At 39.6% G+C, this 24,721-nt stretch overlaps 4 non-coding genes across 4 annotated transcripts; 2 read left to right on the top strand and 2 right to left on the bottom strand.

Annotated features, from left to right (window-relative positions):
* Positions 1–403: 403 nt before the first annotated feature.
* On the bottom strand, positions 404–475 carry Trnad-guc. Its single transcript has one exon. It is a non-coding gene; the product is annotated as a tRNA-Asp (tRNA).
* A 2,860-nt stretch (positions 476–3,335) lies between these two features.
* Trnad-guc lies at positions 3,336–3,407 on the top strand. Its single transcript has one exon. It is a non-coding gene; the product is annotated as a tRNA-Asp (tRNA).
* A 2,835-nt stretch (positions 3,408–6,242) lies between these two features.
* Trnad-guc lies at positions 6,243–6,314 on the top strand. Its single transcript has one exon. It is a non-coding gene; the product is annotated as a tRNA-Asp (tRNA).
* A 655-nt stretch (positions 6,315–6,969) lies between these two features.
* Trnad-guc lies at positions 6,970–7,041 on the bottom strand. Its single transcript has one exon. It is a non-coding gene; the product is annotated as a tRNA-Asp (tRNA).
* Between the last annotated feature and the right edge of the window lie 17,680 nt (positions 7,042–24,721).

Consider the following 24,721-nt stretch of genomic DNA (forward strand, 5'->3'; position numbering starts at 1 on the left):
TACTGTTAATTTTAGAGAATATTCATTCGTATGGTAAGTATGTAGCCAATGTGGACAAGGGCAAATGTTCACAACCATACTGTATACAAGTAACAAAAACATTTATGTCTCACTATAATGGACCTCTTATGCTGGTGGTATAGAGCCAGCCAGTCACGTGAATAAAATAAAGTGTGAGGACGTCACAAACTTCTAGAAGTGAGTTTTTAATGAGCACTAAATCATTTTTCAATTTTCAGAAAAAATACTGCCAGATACTCTTGTGTCTAAGAATATTTTGAATTGCATGCTCTATAAATCGTTCCTAGGAAGTCTCATTAAGTTGCTACTTTTGTCAATAAAGTTACCGGACGTCAGGGTGTTTATTTTAGAAGCCAACACCTGAGCGAAGGAAGCCAAAAGCCTCCCCGGCGGGGAATCGAACCCCGGTCTCCCGCGTGACAGGCGGGGATACTAACCACTATACTACCGAGGAATCGGCAATGTGATATATTACTGTCATGACCTTACTGGTAATTGTGTGTGTTTTTGCATATACGCTCGCTTGCGAGTGCGTGTGCTTGTTTTGCTATCGCCTACGATCTTGCATCCCTTGCATTTAATAGGTTTCCAACGCTTAATTATTACCCCTACTATAATTTTACCGTTTGTGAAATATGAAAACAAAATTCCTCATGAAAAAATAGCATTCCCTTTCCCCACAGACTAGTTGACACTGACGGAATCACTTATAAAGTACTTTCCATCAGACATAGGGAGCGAATAGTAGGGTCGTATGAGAGTTGGACGACAATAATAGTGGTTAATAACTTTTATTTCGTACATGGCATATAAAATACAGAAATTCAAGGAAATAGTAAAGCAAGTCAAATCATATTCACAGATGCTGCTGATAGTGTTGATTTCCGTATAGGATGATCTCCCTATATATATATATATATATATATATATATATATATATATATATATATATATATATATACATAAATATTATATATATAATATATAATATTATATATATATAAAATATATATACTTATAAAATATGTATATGTAAACATATATATATATATATATATATATATATATATATATGTGTGGTATGTGTGTGTGTGTGTGTGTGTGTGTGTGTGTGTGTGTGTGTGTGTGTATGCATGTATGTAAAGGCAAATTCAAAGAAATAGTAAAGCAAGTCAAATCATATCCACAGATGAGGAGTTGCATCCTTCCTGCTTATAGTGTTGATTTCCGTATAGGTTGATCTCCCTATATACAGAGAGAAATGTATGTATATATACATATATATATATATTATATTAAAAGATATGTACATCTGTAATACTTATATTCATTCATTCGTTCATACACACAACCACACACACAATATATTTAAGTATATATGTGTGTATAAGTATGTATATGTGTGTGTATGCATGTATGTATGTAAAGGCAAAAGTGATTTATTTTTAAAATGTTTTGTTCACACAGAAGTGGAGATTCGAACTTATTGATTCCACTCTGACTCGAGCACCGCCAAAGGAGGAGCCTACTGATGCCGAGGGCCGGGCCTAAAGGCTTTCTAGTGAATATAGTTTTAAGAAACGGATCTACCGTGATACAGCTCAACTGAATTATTGCTTTCGGTTTGAAAAATCCGGATAAAGATCCTGTCACTCTGCCATGGATATTTTCACCAAGCGGCTGCAAGTTTCACACTATCTGGCACTATGGCTAATGACAAGCAGTGGAGTGTACAAAGACTAAACAGTAAACATTGAAAAATATTATATTTTGCATGTGTTGTTTCTCTGTGGTTGATTATTAGATATTTTTGTGTATTTTTTCTTTTGCTCTTGTCTGAAATTTTGTAATAAATCCTATGCTGTTCTTAGAGTTTATGTAAATACCTCTAAAAGAGTAACTTTGACATCAAAAGATCCTGCCTTCACAATATATATATATATATATATATATATATATATATATATAATATATATATATATATATATATATATATATATGAAAATTATACAGCGAGAAAGGAACAAACCGTTTCCATTGAGAGATATATGGAATTGTGACATCTCTGTCTCACACAATTCTCCGCGGGCGCGAGCTTCATGCACAAGACGCCCTCGCTCGATCGGCTCGAGGGCGTGGACGGGAACGGGCTGGGGGAAAGTAGGAGCCACGGCCAAGAAGGGCGATTGAGGTTATTAACCGTTTCCATCGGCGGCAAACTAAAGGTCGAACACTTGGCCGTCCGGGAAGGTGAAGCTGAAAGGATGAATTTACAAAAGGCTACTAAATACGACCTGTATGCTGACAGATATTAATCCGACATGGTAAAGAATGTTTACCAAATAAATAACCTGTTCTTTCACTGATTCACCTGACTGAGCCTTGCTGAGCACCTCCTGGGCCACCAGCCTCGTGCCTGACGATGCCGTCCTCGGTCTCGACGTCGAAGGTGTAAGAGCCGTCAGCAGCAGGATGGACTCGATCGTCGCAGATGATTTCGACCAGTCTGACGGGGGCGGATGGACGGGATGCAGGGGCGTCGTAGGAGAAAGGCGGCTTGTGTGCCGGAGCAGCGCCAACACGATCTGAAGATATTACATCGACATTTTTTTTCCCTGAAGAATTTGATTATTCACCGATTCTTAGATGTGGATTATAAAGTAAGCAATATGGCACTTGGTGTTTGCAGCTGAAATGTCACGTGAAATGTGTCAAGCATCACATATTTCCGATACTGGTAAAAATTTTCACAAAAGATCCAGTACTCTTTTTTTTTTTTTTTTTTTTTTTTGTCTATGGAAATCAGATATAGATGTCATAATTCCATATATCTCTGTGTGGAAACGGATTGTCTCTCTCTCGCTGTCTAATCGCCTTCATCCTCGATATCTCTCATTATATATATAATCCATATACATACATATATATACCACTGGCGCGAGCGATGAGCAGCACCTGGGCTGAAGAAGCCAAAAGTCTCTTCGGCAAGGAATCGAACCCCGGTCTCCCGCGTGACAGGCCAAGATACTTACCACTATACTACCGAGGATTCGATAAGGTATCATTATCATGACCTTAGTAGTTTATGTATATGTATACAGATATGTATATGTATATGAAAATGTATGTATATACAGATACATACATACACAATCACACAAATACACATATTTATACATTATTGTGTATATATATAATATATGCACATATCAATCTATCTATCACGCAAAAACACTCGCACTTGAGCGTACACGCACACAATTATACACATAATTACTAGCAAAGTCATGATAGTGATAAATTACATTGCCGATTCCTCGGTAGTATAGTGGTTAGTATCCCCGCCTGTCACGCGGGAGACCGGGGTTCGATTCCCCGCCGGGGAGACTTTTGGCTTCTTGTGCCCAGGTGTTGGCTTCTAAAATAAACATCCTGACGTCCGGCTACTTTTTGCCACATTATTCACAAAAATAGTAACTGCTTGAAGATTCCTTATATCAAATAATTCGATATATTTATTAACATAGAAATTAATCTACAGCCAGAATAACACGAGAGAGAGAAATTTGAATATCTGCCTTTGCATTGAAGTTCTAATACATACAAAATACTGATATGTATTATAACTATACGACAAATTTAACACAACTTTGACTGAATCAGTACATGTAATATGTAAATCCTACTACAGGGAAAGAAAGTTGAAAAGGGTCAAGATTTATTCGCAAAAAAATAATACAAATCACAAACACTCATCCTATAATGATATAACAGCATGATATACACAAGGAATGACAGAAGAAAAAAAAAAACCACTTAGGACTCGTGCATCAAATAATCTACTAAGATCGGCCGTAGAGTTGTAAATAAGCGGAATGACCCTGGCTGGACGACTCACGCAACGACCTCGCTCGATCTCCTCGAGGGCGTGGGCGGGAATGAGGTTGGGGAAGGCAAGAGCCACGGGCAAGAAGGGCCACTGAAGCTGGTAACCATTGGCGTGGGAATGGGCAACACCTGGGTGAAGGAAGCCAAAAGTCTCCCGGCGGGGAATCGAACCCGGTCTCCCCCGTGACAGGCGGGGATACTACCACTTACTACCGAGGATTCGGTAAAGCATTATTATCATGACCTTACTAGTAATTTGTGTGTGCTTATGCGGGGTGTGTGTTTCTGTCTTCTTCATAGGATTTCTTATCTCCCACGATCCTGCATCCCTTTCATTTAAAGACTTTCAGCGTTTAATTATCAACCCTTATTTTAATCTTACCGTTTATGAAAGGGAAAAAGTTTTCACCACCCAAAGAAATAATAATGATAATAATAAATTTTATTTTGAACATGGCATGTAAAAGAGTAAAAAGTCAAGAAACTTGTAAATTCATTTAGAACCTCGTTTACAGATGAGCATCCGAGTCTTTCCTCCTGGTAGTGTCGATTTACGTATAGATTTTTCATTTATACAATGTATATATATATACTTGTGAAATTCATGTCTGACAGCTTGTTGACATTCATCAGACCACCATGGTACCGGAGGTTGACGGTAATGTCCACTACTTTTGGGAATGGATGCTTCTGCTGTAAGGTGAATTCGTGATGTGAAGTGATTAACAGCATTTTGAACACACTGGAAATCATTCACAGATCCTTGAAATATTGCAGTTGATCTAAAAAAAATCCAGTCCGCATCTCTTCACTCCATTGGCTAGAATACCATTCACCTCCTCCAAAAGCATTGGGAAAGTGGTCACTTCCATTTAAGTCTTCCATGAGCTGCCAAGTGAAATTTCAACTGTGAATCAGGTGAACCAGTTGATAGATCAATATTGGAGAATGTCCCAGTTTGAATTTGGAAAGGTGTGGGAGTGTCACTCTTCAGTAAAATTGCATTTACTCTTGAGGACAAGGACTCCAAGGCCTTTATTCGAGGGTTGCACAGTCACAGAAGACCTGACGGCCCGGTGTTCTCTGTATACAGAGAGCCCACTAATAAAGATGATTTCATACATTATTTCTCTGCCCACAACAGTCGAACCAAAGAAGGCGTGGTCATTGGTTTCTTCCTCCGAGCACTTAGAATCTGCAGCCCGGAGTTCCTGGAGGAGCAAATGCAGCACGTCAGCAACACATTCCAGCGCCTCCGTTACCCTCGCGCCTTGCTCAGCCACCTTCGACGCAAAGCGGAAAAGATCATGACCAAATCAAGAGGGGACGCCACACAGAACAAGACACACAGAATTATCATCCCTCACTCACAGCTGGCAGAACATCTAGAGGCCCTGGTGGGTCACACTATGAAGATAACTACCACCTCTGGCAAGAAGATCGGAGACATCGTCAGGGAATAGAGATCAGACCACAACAGACCTCGCAGCCAGGTGTATAGCATACCTTGTGGTAGCTGCGATAAGGTATACATAGGTGAGACAGGACGTGGCCTCCATGAACAACGTATCGACCAGCACCGCAGCGCCCTCCGACGACACGACAAGAGGAGCGCCTTCGTTGTTCACGTCGACTCCGACGGCCATCTCCCCAAGTGGTCCCAGGCCTCCATTATTAAACAAGGTCTGCCCCCACGACAAAGGAAGATGGTAGAAGCGGCGTTCATACACACAACTAACAACTTCAGCACCGCAACAGGGAACTACGAACTAGCCAAGGTCGTCGCACACCTGATTACCGACGTGACCTGACCGTCTAGTACTTGTATATATACACCTCTATGTAGCTCTAATCTTTTATGCCCTGATGAAGCAATAAATGCGAAAAGGCCTTCGGCATATTCGTGTGTTTTCTTGTACTTTCCTTCGTTGTTCTACTCGCAATCTGTTCGACATGAATTTCACAAGTATATATATATACATTGTATAAATGAAAAATCTATACGTAAATCGACACTACCAGGAGGAAAGACTCGGATGCTCATCTGTAAACGAGGTTCTAAATGAATTTACAAGTTTCTTGACTTTTTACTCTTTTACATGCCATGTTCGAAATAAAATTTATTATTATCATTATTATTTCATTGTGGTGTAACTTATTCTTTCATAAACGGTAAGATTATATAAGGGTTGATAATTAAACGCTGAAAGTCTATTAAATGAAAGGGATGCAGGATCGTGGGAGATAAGAAATCCTATGAAGAAGACAGAAACACACACACGCATAAGCACACACAATTACTAGTAAGGTCATGATAATAATGCTTTACCGAATCCTCGGTAGTATAGTGGTAAGTATCCCCGCCTGTCACGCGGGAGACCGGGGTTCGATTCCCCGCCGGGGAGACTTTTGGCTTCCTTCACCCAGGTGTTGCCCATTGCTCACGCCAATGGTTACCAGCTTCAGTGGCCCTTCTTGCCCGTGGCTCTTGCCTTCCCCAACCTCATTCCCGCCCACGCCCTCGAGGAGATCGAGCGAGGTCGTTGCGTGAGTCGTCCAGCCAGGGTCATTCCGCTTCTTTACAACTCTACGGCCGATCTTAGTAGATTATTTGATGCACGAGTCCTAAGTGGTTTTTTTTATTTTCTTCTGTCATTCCTTGTGTATATCATGCTGTTATATCATTATAGGATGAGTGTTTGTGATTTGTATTATTTTTTTGCGAATAAATCTTGACCCTTTTCAACTTTCTTTCCCTGTAGTAGGATTTACATATTACATGTACTGATTCAGTCAAAGTTGTGTTAAATTTGTCGTATAGTTATAATACATATCAGTATTTTGTATGTATTAGAACTTCAATGCAAAAGCAGATATTCTCATTTCTCTCTCTCGTGTTATTCTGATCGTAGATTAATTTCTATAGCAATAAATATATCGAATTATTTGATATAAGGAAGCCTCAAGCAGTTACTATTTTTTAAATAAAGTGGCAAAAAGTAGCCGGACGTCAGGGTGTTTATTTTAGAAGCCAACATCTGGGCACAGGAAGCCAAAAGCCTCCCCGGCGGGGAATCGAACCCCGGTCTCCCGCGTGACAGGCGGGGATACTAACCACTATACTACCGAGGAATCGGCATCGTAGTATATCACTATGATGACTTTGTTAGTAACTGTGTGTGTATGTGTTTTTGCATATACGCTCGAGTGCGCGTGCTTGTGCGTAATATATAGATTGATATGTGCATATGTTGTATATACAGTAATGTATAAATATGTATATTTGTGTGGTTTTGTATATATGTGTCTGTATATATATACATTTTCATATACATAAACATCTGTGTAGATACATAAACGTGTATGTATATATATGTATGTATATGTATAAATATATGTATACATACATATATATACTCATACATACATATATATAAATAGAGATATCGAGGATGAGGCGATTAGGCAGCGAGAGAGGGACAATCCGTTTCCACACAGAGATGTATGGAATTATGGCATCTGTATCTGATTTCTATTAGACAAGAAAAGAAGTTTTCACGAGCTATTAACCTGTTTCCTTTGCAATAATGAAGTACACTGTATATATGTAGATGCCTAGAATGACAGATATTTTCATAGATATATTCTTGAAATACTTTTAAGTATATCATTTTCAGTGATACTAAACAATCATAATTTTTTATTACAATACTCGTGCAACAAAATCTCGAAATATGACATTTCAAAACTTTGCAATATGAAAGTACCATTAGGCTGATGGGTATACAAGACGCGTCGGTCCTGGAACATGGTTTTGCAATGTTTACAATAGGAACCATAACCAAAATGAAAAGGGTGAGTACTGGATCTTTTGTGATATAAATATTTTTACCAGTTTCGGAAATATGTGATGTTTGACACATTTCACGAAACAAAGCAAATATTTCAGTTGCATTTGACGATAAAAACACCGAGTACCATATTGATCACTTCATACTCCACATCGAGTCGTGAATAATCAAATTCTTCAGGAAAAAAAAAATGTCGATGTAATATCTTCAGATCGTGTTGGCGCTGCTCCGGCACACAAGCCGTCTTTCTCCTACGACGCCCCTGCATCCCGTCCATCCGCCCCCGTCAGACTGATAGAAAACGTCCACGACGATCGAGTCCATCCTGCTGCTGACGGCTCTTACACCTTCGACGTCGAGACTGAGGACGGCATTGTCAGAGACGAGGCTGGTGGTCCTGCTCATCAAGGCTCAGTCAGGTGAGTCAGTGACAGAGTATGTTATCTTCTGCGCATAGGAATTTGGTAAACATTCTTCATTATGTCGGATTAATGTCTTTCAGCATACAGGTAGTATTTTGCAATTGTAAATTCATCCTTTCAGCTTCACCTTCCCGGACGGCCAAGTGTTTGACCTTCAGTTTGTCACCGATGCAAACGGTTAGCCTCAGTCGTCCCTCTTGCCCGTGGCTCCTGCTTTCCCCCAGCCCGTTCCCGTCCACGCCCTCGGGCCGATCGAGCGAGGGCGTCTTGTGCATGAAGCTCGAGTCCGCGGAGAATTGCGTGGGTCGTCCAGCCAGAATCAATCCGGTCGACGACAACTCTACGGTCGCCCTCGGTAGATTATTTGCGGATAGATCTTGGCTCTCTACAAATTTCTTTCTGTGTAGTAGGATTTACATATTTACAAGTATAACATCACTCGAAGTTGTGCTAAAATTTGTCGTATGGCTTTAAAACAAAATGTTTTGTATCTATTTGGACAAATGAAAATGCAGATATTGACATTTCTTTCTCTCGTGTTATTATACTTGTTACACGAGTATTGTAATAAAAATTAACAATTGTTTAGTAAAACTATTTCAAGAATATATCCATGAAAATATCTGTCATTCTGTGCATCTACATATGTACAGTATACTTTATATTATTGCCAAGGAAACAGGTTAATAGCTCGTGAAAACTTTTCTTGTCAAATAGAAATCAGATACAGATTTCATAATTCCATATCCCTCTATGGAAACGGTTTGTCCCTTTCTCGCTCTATAATCTTTATATATATATATACATACATATATATGCATACATACATTGTGAAGGCAGAATCTTTTGATGTCAAAGTTACCCTTTTAGAGGTATTAAAATAAACTCTAAGAACAGCATAGGATTTATTACAAAATTTCAAACAAAAGCAAAAGAAAAAATCAATATACAAAAAATATCTAATAATCAATCACAGAGAAACAACACATACAAAATATAATAATTTTCATTGTTTACTGTTAAGTCTTTGTACACTCCACTGCTTGTCATTAGCCATCGTGCCAGATAGTGTGGAACTTGCAGACGCTTGGTGAAAATGTCCATGGCAGAGTGACAGGATCTTTATCCGGATTTTTCAAACCGAAAGTAATAATTTAGTGGAGTTGTATCACGGTAGATCCGTTTCTTAAAACTATATTCAATAGAAAGCCTTTAGGCCCGGCCCTCGGCATCAGTAGGCTCCTCCTTTGGCGGTGCTCGAGTCAGAGTGGAAATAAATGAAAATAAATTACTTTTGCCTTTACATACATACATACATACACACACACACACACACACACACACACACACACACACACATATATATATATATATATATATATATATATATATATATATATATATATATATACATATATATCACACACACACATATATATATACTACATATATAGTGTGTGCGCGCGTGCGTGTGTGTGATTGTGTGTATGATTAAATAAATATATGTATTACAGATGTACATATTTCTATAATATATATATATATATATATATATATATATATATATATATATATATATATATATATATATATGTGTGTGTGTGTGTGTGTGTGTGTGTGTGTGTGTGTGTGTGTGTGTATGCATACATATCTCTATATATATAATGAGATCAACCTATACGGAAATCAACACTATCAGCAGGAAGGATGCAAGTATTCATCTGTGGATATGATTTGACTTGCTTTACTATTTCCTTGAATTTCAGTACTTTATATGCCATGTACGAAATAAAAGTTATTAATCACCATTATTGTTGACCAACTCTCATATGACCCTACTTTTCGCTCCCTATATCTGATGGAAAGTACTTTATAAGTGATTCCGTCAGTGTCAACTAGTCTGTGGGGAAGAATTTTGTTTTCATATTTCATAAACGGTAAAATTATAGTAGGGCTAATAATTTAGCGTTGGAAATCTATTAAATACAAAGGATGTAAGATTGTGGGTGATAAGAAAACACAAGCACACGCGAGCGTACATGCAAAAACACACACACAATTACCAGTAAGGTCATGACAGTAATAAAACACACTGCTGATTCCTCGGTAGTATAGTGGTTAGTATCCCCGCCTGTCACCGGGGTTCGATTCCCCGCCGGGGAGGCTTTTGGCTTCCTTCGCTCAGGTGTTGGCTTCTAAAATAAACACCCTGACGTCCGGCAACTTTACTCACAAAAGTAGCAACTTAATGAAACTTCCTAAGAACGATTTCTAGAGCATGCCATTCAAAAATATGCTCAGACACCAGAACATCCGACATTTTTTTCGTCCTTTCGGAAAATATAAAAATTATCTAGTGCTCATTAAAAACCCAGAAGAGGGATATATGCAGCTTGTATCTCGTGCCGTTCTTTTTCTGTGATTTCACTTCTAGAAGTTTGTGGTCGTTTCCTCACAATTTATTTTATTCACGTGTGTGGTTGGCTCTCTATACCACTAGCATAAATGTCTGTGTTGCTCGCATACAGGACGTTTGTGAACATGTGCTTCTATCCGCATTGGCTACATACTTATCAAACGAATGTATATTCTCTAAAAAATAACTGCAAGTAAATGTAATACGTAATAATGACTGATTAGGTATTCAGTTAATATACGTGTTATATGCAGATGAATATATTATATGTATATATACTTTTTTCTAATGGCACAGGAAAGTGCAAAAGCCGGAAGCAATGTGCATACTGATTTGCAGCCGCTTTTAATTATACACTTCGACATGCATCAGACTATATATACTTCCCATATAGTTCCAACTCTGGGAATATACTGGCTAATTTCCTGAACAAGTGTTTACGTTTCAAGGAGGCATTCGAGGCTATCACATTACACTTCGAATTTGAGCTCATTAGTACTTTGAAACAGATCTGATGTGCTGTTTATAGCCATCAGCATCTAAGGAACGCTAAATATCAAAGAAGTGATATTCATCATCACTATAATCAATCTCAGACTATCAGTTGTTAAGGGAGGAAGTATCAGTTTATGGCCTACGCTTATAATCGTGGCTAGCTCTGTACGAGTGCCTCAGTTGTATAACGTTTAGGGGTGGTGTATCATAATCTTAGTGATAAAACTGACTACCTTTTATGATCATGATCTTCGTATTATCGTCGTTTCAATATAAAGTCAACTGGGGTAACACATACCCAGTATATCCTTTACTTTTTGCAAGATTAATTGGTTGTTGAATGCTGAAAAATCCATTATCTGGGGTGAAGTGAATATAAATACAAAATGATATGCGATACAAAATGATATGTGATACAGAAGAAGAAAAAGTCAAGAAAGAAGAAGAAAAATATAAAGTGGTCAGTATGGATTCTGCCACATGAGCTTTATGATAACGTAATGCTAATGGGTATATTTTGGTTTGTATTTCATAACATTAAACTAACCATAAGATGCTAAAATGAGAAGAAACATCAGAGCCTTAATCTTGACTTGTAAGTCTAGCTGATGAACTAATATACAGATAATAGAGATTTATAAGTACTAGCACATAAAAAGCAAATGTGTTTAATCACGAAATTTAAAACACAAAAAGCTCGTGAGTGTCATTGTTTACATTTGAACGTCACCACAATGCTACAAACCGTTCCTTTCGAGCGTATTCTTTGTAGAGCACAAACGTATTCTGATTTTCCAACGGAACGCAGGGCTTTGTCATAGGTTGACGGACTAAGAACTCAGATTGTGATATGTGAATTAAGGCATGCAGCAAGCAGCTGCACCCATTCCACAGCCTGGCACTCGTTCTGGAGGTATGAGGTAGCAATTACATTGAGTGGCAGCAGTGAATTGGTTATTATAACAATCAAGACAAGAAGGTTGTGCAACAGACTCGCTTGAGAAAAGACCTGGGAATAAATTATTGATAATCACAGGTAAGCACATATAAATACGCACATTAAAATAAACACATTGAAATATAAGTCCTCTAATACTAATCATTAATATACTTGAGTTTCTATCAAATAGTTCGACCTATTTATTACTATAGAAATTACTTTTCTATGAAAATGACGCGAAAGAGAAATGCGAATATCTGCATTTGCATTTAAGTCCTAATTGATAGAAAACACTTTGTATTATAACTGTGAAACACATCTAACCAAACTTTGAATCAATACATGTAATTATGTAAATATATAAAGGGTCAATATGTATTCGCAAATAAATAAGACAAATCACAAAGAATAACAAACACTTAACCGATAATGATATAACAGCAAGATATACAAAAGAAATAACAGAAGAAAATGAAAAAAAAACGACTTAGGACTGCTACTGAGGTCGGCCACAGAGTTGTGAGGGAGCGGAATGCTCAAGACGGCCTCGCTCGATCTGCTCGAGGGCGTGGGCGGGAATGGGGTGAGGGAAGGCAGGAGCCACGGGCAGGAAGGGTGACAGGCGTCGGCGACGAACAGGAGGTCGAACACTTGGCATGTCCGGGAAGGTGAAGCTGAAAGGATTTTACAGTAGGTTGCTACGTACGGACTATATTACATCGACACGATAAAGAATGTTTACAAAATATCTCATGCGCAGAAAATGACATACTCTATCACTGACTCACCTGACTGAGCCTTGCTGAGCACCTGGGCCACCAGCCTGACGATGCTATCCTCGACGTCGAAGGTGCAAGAGCGGATGATTTCAACCAGTCTGACGGGGGTAGATGGGCGGGATACAAGTGCGTCGTAGAAAAAAAAAACGGCTTGTCAACCAGAGCCACGACTACGAGCATCGCCAACACCATCTAAAGGGATTACACTGACATTTTAAAATGAGTTTCTTAATGAATTTTATCATGTATTGGCCGACTTTTAGATGTGAATTGTAAAGTAAACACTGTTACTCTCCGTTTCTGCAGCTGAATATTTGCTTTGATCCGTGAAATGTGATGGATATCAATGAATACAAAATTTCGATACTAATAAAAAATATTTATATTGCAAAATATCAATTACAGTTTTCAGTTTGATTATGGTTCCTGTTGCAAATACTGTAGAATCATGCCATACAGCAGGATCGACGCGCCTTTTATACCCGCCAGCCTAATGGTGCTTTTAGGTTGTCAAATGCCATATTTCACAACTTCAGTTGCTATAGACGCATTGTAATAAAAATTAACAATTATTTACATAATGGTAAATCAGATACATGAACGTATTTGAATATAAATAAACCATGAAAACGTCCACCATTCTATACTTCTACACATGTATACTAAGGAAAGAGGTTTGTTCCTTTCTCTGCCTATTCGTCTCAACCTCAATTTCTTTCTTTATATATATATGCATGCGTGTGTATATATATATATATATATATATATATATATATATATATATATATATATTTAATATATATACACACACACACACACACACAGACGTGTATAGAGATATACACATATCTACATAATGCACACACATAAAGCCATTTTAGGAACATCCCGAAACCCCTAAAGGGCCCCACACACGATAATTTTTTTTCGTAAGTTAATTGATATCAATTTATTGACGTCAATGAATTGATGGAAATCACTGTACCCACACACGGTCAATGATTTTACTTCAATTTTCAGTTTGGTTCATAATTTCGAGATGAAAGCATCTGTGGCTCTAGGAATAGTGCTTGCTCTGGACACTCCAAAGCGAAAGAAGAGGAGTAAGTGGGCGACGAAATGGTATCTCTGTCGAAGGGAACTAGGACATACACGATTGCCGAGGGAATTAAGGGACGACGAGCCAGAGGATTACAGGAATTTCCTCAGAATGGATGCCGAATCTATAAACGTCGATTATCTCCATCATCATTTTACGCTCACTTTCTTCTTTTCAGCCATGATTACGATAACGACTCTTTCACTGCTGCAAGGGAAAACACTAAATTATTGATCAATTTAATTGACGCTTTGCCCACACACGCTCAATTTTAGACCCATCAATAAATATCAAAGGAGTTTTGATCTCTCAATGAATTGATTCAATGAAACTGTTTCAATTAAATTGATATCAATGTCCCCCATACACGGTCAATTTTTCCATCAATTCATTAACGTCAATAAATTGATATCAGTTAATTGACGAAAAAATTGATCGTGTGTGGGGCCCTTTAACACTGACACATTGTTTCAAGTTGTATCACAGTCGCTAAAAAACACGATATCATCGAAGTTTGTACTTACGTACAAAGTTTTGAGAAAAGAAGTTATTTTTTGTTTTGTTTCACATGAAAAAGGCAATAGAAAACCATTAAAGTACTTAATTTGCTGGTATGATTTTTAATTACAAGCAAAACACTGTGGAAGTTTCATATGAATTGGAAAAATTACCTGACTATTCTGTAGCATATTGTTTACACACACTACTCTTCGCTTTGCAAGGCTGTGGAAATTTTAAATGTATTTCTCATACTCAGTTAAAGTATATATATATATTTTTTTTCTTATTACATATATTGTACTTCATATGAAATGCAGAAGTTGTAAAGCTTTTGGATCTCATCGTATCCACTGCGAGTGAGTATAGTGTCCATATCAGACAGTTGCGTAATTCCAATGATCACGGGCATTTCCTTGATTTATTGTTTGAAGTATATCTACAAATCAGGATACACAACATTATTTTATTATCATTATTATTATTATTATTATTATTATTATTATTATTATTATTATTATTATTATTATTATTATTTTATAATTGTGAGCTTGCTTTGTTATATCATTGACGCAAAGAATTATTTGGAAGACACTCATCCCACCAAAGTCATTACCACGTCATATGACTCGAACACGTTGGAAATTCTTACCATGTCGTTCCAGCGACTTCAAATCGTACCTATAAGTGATTATGTATTTGATGTACTGCTAAAAAGGCACAGAAACATGTTATACACCTTTACAATAAAAAGTTATATCAAGAAACCTACGATGCGATTCGTAATTAATGAAAATATAAATCCCTATCTAAGACACGTGAAATATATCTGAAAAATATCGCGCTCTGACTGGCCGGCCGGGGTGTATCAAAGTGTTTACCTTCAACTTGATGCAAAATGAAGACATGTTTCAACATAAAGGGCAAACAGATTGTATCAGATTGTATCAAAGTATCATGGGTTTCGGAAATGTTACAAAAATGGCCTATGTTCACTTATATATGTGTTTGCTCGGGCATATTTATAGATACATGAATACACACACACACACACACACACACACACACACACACACAATATATATATATATTATATATATATATATATGAACATATGAATAAATATATACACACACACACACACACACACACACACACACACACACACACACACACACACACACACATATATATATATATATATATATATATATATATATATATATATATATATATATATGAGATTATATGAATATATACATATATTTGAGACTATGTGAAATATATCTGAAAAATATCGCGCACTGATTGGCCGGCCGTAGTGTATCAAAGTTTTTGCCTTCAATTTGAAAAGATGTTTCAACAGGTTCCAATAATGTACGCGTAAAGGGCAAACATGTATCAGAGTGTTAGGGGCTATATGTGTATGTTTGTTCACGCACATTTATAGATACATGTATACATACATATGTATGTATATATATGAACAAATTAATGAATATATGTGTATGTACTGTACATGTTTATATATACAAATGTGCACTTGTATGTATTTATTCATATTTATATTATATATGCAAATGTGTGTGCATGTATAAATACGTATGTATATTATATAAATGAAAAATCGGCACTACCAGTAGGAAAGATTCAGATACTCATCTGTATATCATGGTTTTAAGTGGATTTACAATTTTCTTAACTTTTTACTCTTTTGCATGCCATGTATAAAATAAAGTTTAATGATATTTTTTTATAGTTGTGCAACCTTCATTTGAAACCCTACTATTCGCTCCCAATGTCTGATGGAAAATAATTTGCAACGGCTACCGCCAGTGTCAACTAGTTTATGAGGGGACAGAGTGCCATTTTTTCCACGAAGAACTATGCTTTTTTATCTTTCATTAACGGTAAGATTTTATTAGGCGGGCGACTCAACGCTGGAGGTCAATTAAATGGAAGGGATACAGGGTGAGGGATTAAAGCCTAGGAAGAAGGTACATACACACAATTAATAGTAAGGTCATGATAGTGATACAATTGCCTATTCCTCGGTAGTATAGTGGTTAGTATCCCCGCCTGTCACGCGGGAGACCGGGCCGTTCGGCCACATTTTAGCACTTTATTTACTAAAATAGCAACTGGTTGGGAATTCCTAAGAATGATTTATAGGGCATGACAGTCAAAACTTTTCTGACACCAATATTTTTTTTTTCGTCCTTTCGGGATATAGAAATACAATGAACAGGATGCAGTTTGTATCTCGTGTTATTTTCCTGCAAGTCCATTTCCGTAAGCTTGTGGTTGCTTTCTTCCTTATTAATTTTTCTTGCTGGTTTCCTAACTCAGCGGCATAATAGGTTTAATATAGCGAGGCATACCATAACTCCCAAACATGCTGCATGTATACAGTAGATTTGTGAGAATGTACTTGTATCCTTATAGACTACATACGAGTATTTTCTAAATATATCGGTAATATGTATTTAGCACTTAGGTCTAATTGTAATAGCAATCAGCTATTCAGTCAGTATTTGTGTTAAGAATTATGGGTGGATGATTTATTTGATTATTCAAAATTATCTGCTGCATCAACAGTTAAGGTTATTAGCGGCAAATCTCTTGTTGGATTAAAATGTAAAAATATTTAAGCCGTTAAAAACCTATGAATAAAAGTTTCTTAAGTTGAAATAAATATGCTCTCTCTATATATATTATTGTATAAATGTTATACACAATTAAATTTTGTGAAAAAATATTAGTCTTCATTAGGAAGTTAATAAGACTTTCTGTCACAATCCTCCCCCAATACATTTTTCGGTGTATATGGGAGAAACAAGTGCATACGTCTTTGGTCTGAGAATGCCAAACGTCTTTCCACTACATGTTAATGGCTCTTGGCATCCCTCACGTACGTCACTTTTAACCATCATCGGCCCATGAGTCTTGTGTGCCCGACTCTCAGCCTAGTTAACACAACTTCTACTTGTCGGTCGGGATGGATGCTGGTCATCCAACTGCCAAAGTCATCTCGGTTTCATGTTCGGTTTCATGTTGATGTGTGGGAGGGTGAAGATTGAGGCTTTCTCCTGCTCACTGCTGCAAAGGACACACCATTTTCAGATTTCGAACTGTCTGGATATATTGCATCTGATCCTTAGTACTTAGAAGTGTATTGAAGAAATCCCTTCTTGATTTCTTCTTAGGATCTCTTCCCCTTCCCTATTCCAACTAAATCCAGCTCAAACAGATTGGTCCATGGGGAGGGACTGGGGAGTTCCAACAGCTAGAAGTTTGGGGAGAATTTAAATTAGATCTTTACAAGATTACCCCATTCTCCTCAAGAGGATTAAAAACCAATCTGGGTGTAGATCCTTGAAAACTTTGTATTTTTGTGAAGTAATTGAATTTCATGTAGTTCCAGTGTAATGGTAGTGTGATAGATGGGTGTGCATCTACCACTTGGACTGGTGTCTGTAATTCTTTGGGGAGTGTCTGTAGTGGGTGTTGGCTGGGTGCTGTAGGTGAAGTGGAGTTCAACAGTGGAGCCAGGAAGATCGCTGTCCAATGAGTGAGAACAAGGCTGTGGACCTGATAAAACTCAGCCTGGCAAATATGCTGAGCTTCAGGTTGCAGGGTCCTGCTGCTACAGAAGTGGTTCTCCACTCTCAGCATGTGTGGATTCCACAGGTGAAGACCTGAAAGTCTGTATAGATTCTGAGAGCATTATAAACTGAGTCCAACTTCCAGAGAACAGTGGGAATTCCAGATGAATAAGCCTCACATCCATAGTAAACTTTGCTATGAATAAGCACTCGGTAAAGCCACCCCCCTAACGGAAGCCGCCTTGCCGCGGTGGGGGGGCTTGAGGTCCCAATGATCTGGTGAGCCGGACCAGAGGGCTACCCATACTGGAGGGGTCACCAGTGAGGGATGAGACAAAATGGCTTCCTGGTGCACCAATGCCTATGAGAGGGGATGGTGTACCCACCCTTGGTTCATTCCATCTTGGACTAGGGAGAACTCTCCCACGTGTGTTTGACGTGCGTGGCATCCCGAATTACCAGGAGACAGGAGTCCTGGAGGTTGAGCGATGCTGCACGCTGCGCCCTGCAGCTAGCAACACACCTCTTTGGCCCTTTATTCTGGTTAGACGGTGGCTTGATAAAGGCCCAGTCAAGTCAATCGGCTGGTAAAATATGGTTTAGGGTCAAGCAGGCACTATTCAGTCGGTAGCGCATAGGTCCCGCGACTCCCATCAGTACTGTGATAGTGGCTGCGTATATTTCCTCTTTAAACCCTGTGGCTGTTGGGAGATTTTGAACCCAACTATAGTTTCCCCCCGTTGGACTCCATGGTGGGTGGGGGGGTGAGGAAATGAAAAATTCAAATTTGTAGGGAGTACTACAAATTTACAAAGATCTAGCTCTCTCCCTGACGACCTGCGCAATCCCTCGACCATTCTCTCTGGAAAATCACACGTTGTCACTCTGGAACCTTTTCATTTTCCAAAGGGCAAGAATGGGAATCGTAAGGGTTTCCCCGGGGCTCCCAAACCAGGTAAGAAGGGGAAAAGTCCTCCTCAATCCACTAAGGAGATCTTACCTGGTAAATATGAAAGCTTTTCAATAGTAAGTCCCTGGTAGTGAAGACCTTTGGATGGTGTATCAATCATGGATCTTGACATCTTTGAGGTTCATCGGAAAATAGTTGAAGTATGTCAACGTGATCCTCGTATCACCCCACAGCGAGATGGTAGCCTGTAGTTGAGGTTTCGTCACCAGACGAGAGGTGACCGTCTGCGTGCAATATGTAACATTCCTGGGGCTAAAGTTCATGTTCTCCTCACAAAACCCTCAATCAGTGTAAGGGAATTGTCTTTTCCCGAGACCTGATGAGGTATTCTGAGGAGAAACTGTTAGAGGAACTAGAGAATTTTAATGTAGTGGCAGTAAAATGTTTTACTAAGAAAGGTGATTGTTTGGAACAGTCGACAACAGTCTTCTTCTAACTTTTAAACACATAGCCTTCCAGAATCAGTTAAGTTAGCATGGGTACCACCTCAAGGTAAAGCCATATGTGCCCAACCCTATGCAGGCTTCCACTGCCAGGGTTATGGTCATGGAGCCAACTCTTGCCGTTTTAAAGAAAATGGACAACCAAGAGTATGGAAAAAGTGTGGTAAAAACAGGTCATCAAGGAGATGACAACTGTCCAGGTCCAATATGCTGTTACCACTGCAAAGAAGCTCATGAAGCTTCTTCAAAGCAATGTAAAAGGTAAAAATTTTGAAAGGAAGTTTTGGTAATAAGGAGCAAGGAGAAAGTTAGTTTTCCAGAGGAAAAAGCGACGTGCCCGTATGCTGTTTGCACAGCCAGGTGGTCCTTTGCTTGGTTCTAGCCATCCTCCTTCCCCCCAAACCCCTTGCCCTCCAATGCTTCTTGCAGCACCCACTCTGCCACTTCTCTAAACCTCAGTCCCAAATTGCTGACACTGCCTCTGGTGAGTTGTTCTAACCAGAAACGGAAGTAGGAGTGGGGGGTCTTTTGAGGAGACTCCTCCTCCCAAAGTAAGGTCTTTGGAGCCATCAGTTTAGGCTCCAGAGGCCTCAACGGTGCCCAGCTCCAGCTGCCACCACATCCACAGGGAGCATCTGCTGCTAGCAGAATGCTCCTGAAGTAAAGGCTCAGGCACCCCCTTTGCCCAGGCAAGGAATCCTAAACCCTGTCCCAAAGACTCCAGCTGCAACAAAATCCACAGGGGCCTCCGCTGCTAGACAGAATGCCCCTGAAGCAAAGGCTCAGGTCCGTCCTTTGCCTAGGCAAAGAAACCCTGAACCTGTCCAAGGGAAACCTGTGGAAACTAGTTCCACAGGTAAACAACCATTAAAAAGGTACTCCCAGGATCGGGAAAAGGGACAGTGAGGCAAACCCTTGACCACAGGTGCTGCCAAATACCTTATGAAGAAATAATCTAAAGAACGGATACCCAAATCCAATGGAACTGTCGGGGAATTCATGAAAAATGGGAAGAACTGCAACATCTGATAGCATCATGGAACCCAGTTTGTGTATGCCTACAAGAGATTATGCCCAGGGAAAATCGTCCCATTTTCCTGAGAGGATTTCAAGTTCAAGCCCATTAGGGAACTTGACAATGGACCTCATGGAGGAGTAGCAGTAATGGTACGTCATGATATTCCCTTCCAGGCCACCACCTCCCAGACAACACTCCCAGGTGAAGGCTGGGGAGAATAGGCTTGACACGACCTTACACTGTTGCATCCATCTACCTTCCTCCACATAATCTCACATAAATGTTTTGGAAGATCACTTGGCATTTTGCCACATCCATTTCTACTCTTGGGAGTTTTCAATGGTCGGCATCACCTCTGGGGGACACTTTGTGCAACCCCCGAGAAGGCCTTGGAGTCCTTGTTCTAAGAGCAGATGCAGTTTTACTGAACAGTGACACTCCCACACATTTCCAAGTTCAAACGGGATATTCTCCAATATAGACCTATCAATAGGTCCCCTGATTTACAGTTGAACTTCACTGGCAGGTCATGGAAGACTTACAGGAAGGGGACCATTTTCCAATAATTTTGGAGGAGGTGAATGGTATTCCAGTCAATGGGTGCAGAGATGGCGACTTGAACAGGCAGACTGGAATCTTTTTAGATCAACTGCAGTATTGCAAGGATCTGTTAATGATTTCCAGTGTGTTAAAGATGCTGTTAATCACTTCACATCACGAATTCACCTTGCAGCAGAAGCATCCATTTCCCAAAAGTAGCGGACAGTACCATCAACCTCCAGTACCATGGTGGTCTGATGAATGCCAACAAGCTGTCAGAGCAGGGAAAGCTGCATTAAGGCAGTTGAAACGATGCCCCAGCATTGTAACCTTGATCAGTTGCAAAAAGACCCGAGCCAAGGCCAGGCACGTGCTAAAGGAGAACTAGACGGACTTCGTGGAGGGCAGTATGTCTCCTCGATTAACTCTGGGACCCCCCCTTTGCATGGGTGTGGGACAAGGTGCGTAAGATTGCTGGAAAGAGCACATCCATATCACAACCTGCTCTGAAGATAGATGGCATAATCATCACAGACAGATATTGCTAATGAGCTAGCTAAATCCATGGCAGAGATCTCCCCTGGAGCATCTTACACTGCTCGATTCTCCACTCTTCGTGCTGAACAGAACAACACCAGGCGTTCTTCAGTAGGAATGCAGCAAAAACTCCTTTTGCGCAAGGAGATGACTCTGCTTTGCAGCTCTGCCGTAAGACTGCCCAGGAAGTGACGATATTCCATATCAAATGATATCTCACTTACCGGAGAGTTCCCAGAAGTCCTGTTGGACTTGTTCAAAAGGTTTATAGGGAGGGCACAGTGCATCCACATGGAAAGAGGCTATAATCATTCCTGTTCCTAAACCCGGCAAGATACTCCACACCAGGAAATTACAGACCAATTTCTCTCACCAGCTGCATCTGCAAGCTGATGGAGAAAATGGTAAAATTCAGGTTGACATGGCTGCTAGAAAAAGAAAATGTGCTGACCCATATCAATATGGCTTTTGAAAATTGAGATCGACCACAGATGCACTTGTGAGGATGGAAACTGCTATACAGAATCCTTCGCCCCAGCGACGTCAAAATGTTAGCAGTCTTCTTTGACCTTGAAAAGGCTTACGATACTACTTGGAAGCATGGCATCCTCATGAAGCTGTATGACATTGGTTTAAGAGGAGCATTACCTACCTTCATACAAGCTTCCTTACTAACAGGAAATTAGAGTTCTGGTGGGAAACAGTTTCTCTAAAACCCGGAAGACCAGCTGGAAGGGGTCCCACAAGGGAGTGTCTTAAGTGTGACCCTGTTTGCCATTGCTATAAATGACATTATAAAGGTTGTTCCAAGTGCTGTCTCATGTAATCTGTATGTGGATGACTTTACACTGTACTGCTCAGGAGGAAGCTTACAGGATGTGCAAGGACGCATGCAGACTGCAATAAATCAGGTTGTACAGTGGGGAACATATCATGGGTTCAAATTTTCTCAAAGCAAGACCATGGCGGGACATTTCCACAAACGAGGAAAATTCCCTCCTTCCCTTATTTAGGAGCAAACCCACTGCAATTTGTCCAAGAGGTGAAGTAACTTGGGTCTAATTTTTTACTCAAGACTTACATGGGGGCCTCACTTAAACAGTTAAAGTGAAAGGCTACAAAAGCACTTAGTATTTGCGGGTTCTTCACATTTACTTGGGGTGCAGACCGCACAACGCTTCTACGGCTTTACCGAGCGCTTATTCGTAGTAAGCTTGACTATGGATGTGAAGCCTATTCATCTGCAACTCCACTGTTCTCCGGATGTTGGACTCGGTTCATAATGAAGCTCTCAGAATCTGTACTGGGGCTTTCAGGTCTTACCTGTGGAGTCCCTGTATGCTGAGAGTGGAGAACCACCTCTTTTATCACACCGGGATACATGAACCTGATTTACTATACGAGACTACAAAGGATTCGGATCTCCTACATCCAGATTGGTTTTCAAACCCCCTTTAGGATAGCCGATCCCTTTGGGAGGAGAATGAGGAATCTTGTAGAAGAACTTAATTTAAGTCTCACTAAGGGTTTTGGCTGTTGGAATTCCCCAGTTCCCCCTTGGGCTAATCAAGTCGAGCTGGATTTTGGGCGGAATTGGGAAAGGGGGGGAGATCTGAAGCAGAAGTCAGAGAAAGATTTCTTCAGCACATTTGTAAGTACCAAGGCTCGGATGCAATATATAAAAGATGGTTCGAAATCTGAAAAGGTGTGGGCTTTGCAGCAGTGAGCAGAAGGAAGACTGCATCTGGCAGTCTTTCCTAGGGAAGGGCCCCGATCTTCACTGCCCGAGTTACATGCCATCCTTGCAGCAGTTAAAATGACTAGAGACCCTTTTGAACCATTTTATTGTGATATATTGTGACTCCCCGTAGTGCCTTGCAAGCAATCAAGAGTTTAAACTCATCACATCCAGTAGTGAGGGAGGTTCAAGATTGGCTTGCACTGATGTCAACACGTTAAAAAGATAACTGTGTTGGGTGCCAGCGCATGTTGGGGTCAGTGGGAATGAGCGAGCTGATCAGAAGGCTAAGGCAGCTGCCGCTCAGCCTTGTGATGCTCGTTTCCTCTCCCACACACCGACCTGAAAACCCAGCATCAGGAGTTGTCTTCGCGATAAATGGAAGGAACAATGGAGGCATATCTCCAGAAATAAACTGCGAGAGATTAGAGAGACCTTGGCAGTTTGGGGGATAGCATCCCTCCCAACCGAAAAGTGGAAGTTGCATTAACAAGGCTAAGAATCGGGCACACAAGACTGACTCATGGGCCGATGATGGCTAAAAATCAGGCACTTTGTGAGGGATGCCAAAAGCCCTTTAAAAATCGCACATGTAGTGGAAAGATGTGCAACATCTCAGACCAAAGACGTATGTACTTTTCTCCCCATTACACTGAAGAAGGTATATGGGGGAGGAATGTGACATAGAGGGACTAATAAGTTTCCTTAGGGAGACTAATATTTATAATAAAATTGATTTATGCATAATGATTATGAAAAAATTTTATACACTTAGAGTATAATATTTATGCTTAGATTTTTTAATTTTTTTATTGTTATTTATAAGATATCTATTGATAGATTTTTAGTTTTAAACATTTTAATATTTCTGTTTAACAAGGTATTCGCCGCTAATGACCTTAGCTGTTGACGCGGCAGATAATTTTAAATAATCAATCAATCGGTAAAGCCACAGAAGCATCACTCACTGAGTCTTCTATGTAAGTTTTAAGTAAAAAATTATACCCAATTGCTTCACCTCTTGGAGAAAATACAATTAGGTTTGCTCTTAAATAGAGGGAAGAAATAAACTTTCCTCTTTTGTGGAGATGCATAGCCACTGTCTTATTTAGAGAAAATTTGAAGCAATAGTATGATATCCAGTGCGAAGTGCATTGTGAAGTCATCCACATACAGACTTTGAACGACCTTCATGATGTCATTTATAGCAATGGCAAACACGGCCACACTTATGGCACTCATTTCTGGTACCCCTTCCAACTGATCTCCCATGTTAGAGAAGCTGTTTCCCACCTGCACTCTACACTTCCTATCAGCAAGGAAGCTTTGTATGAAGGTAGGTAATGCTCCTCTTACGCCACTGTCATACAGCTTCACGAGTGTGCCATGCTTTGAATTAGGCCAAAGAAGAATGCTAACATGTGATGTCACTGTACAAAGGAATTTTGTATAGCAGTCTCC

This window comes from Penaeus monodon, chromosome 9 (genome assembly GCF_015228065.2).
Source record: "Penaeus monodon isolate SGIC_2016 chromosome 9, NSTDA_Pmon_1, whole genome shotgun sequence".
In the NCBI taxonomy this organism is placed as follows: Eukaryota; Metazoa; Arthropoda; class Malacostraca; order Decapoda; family Penaeidae; genus Penaeus; species Penaeus monodon.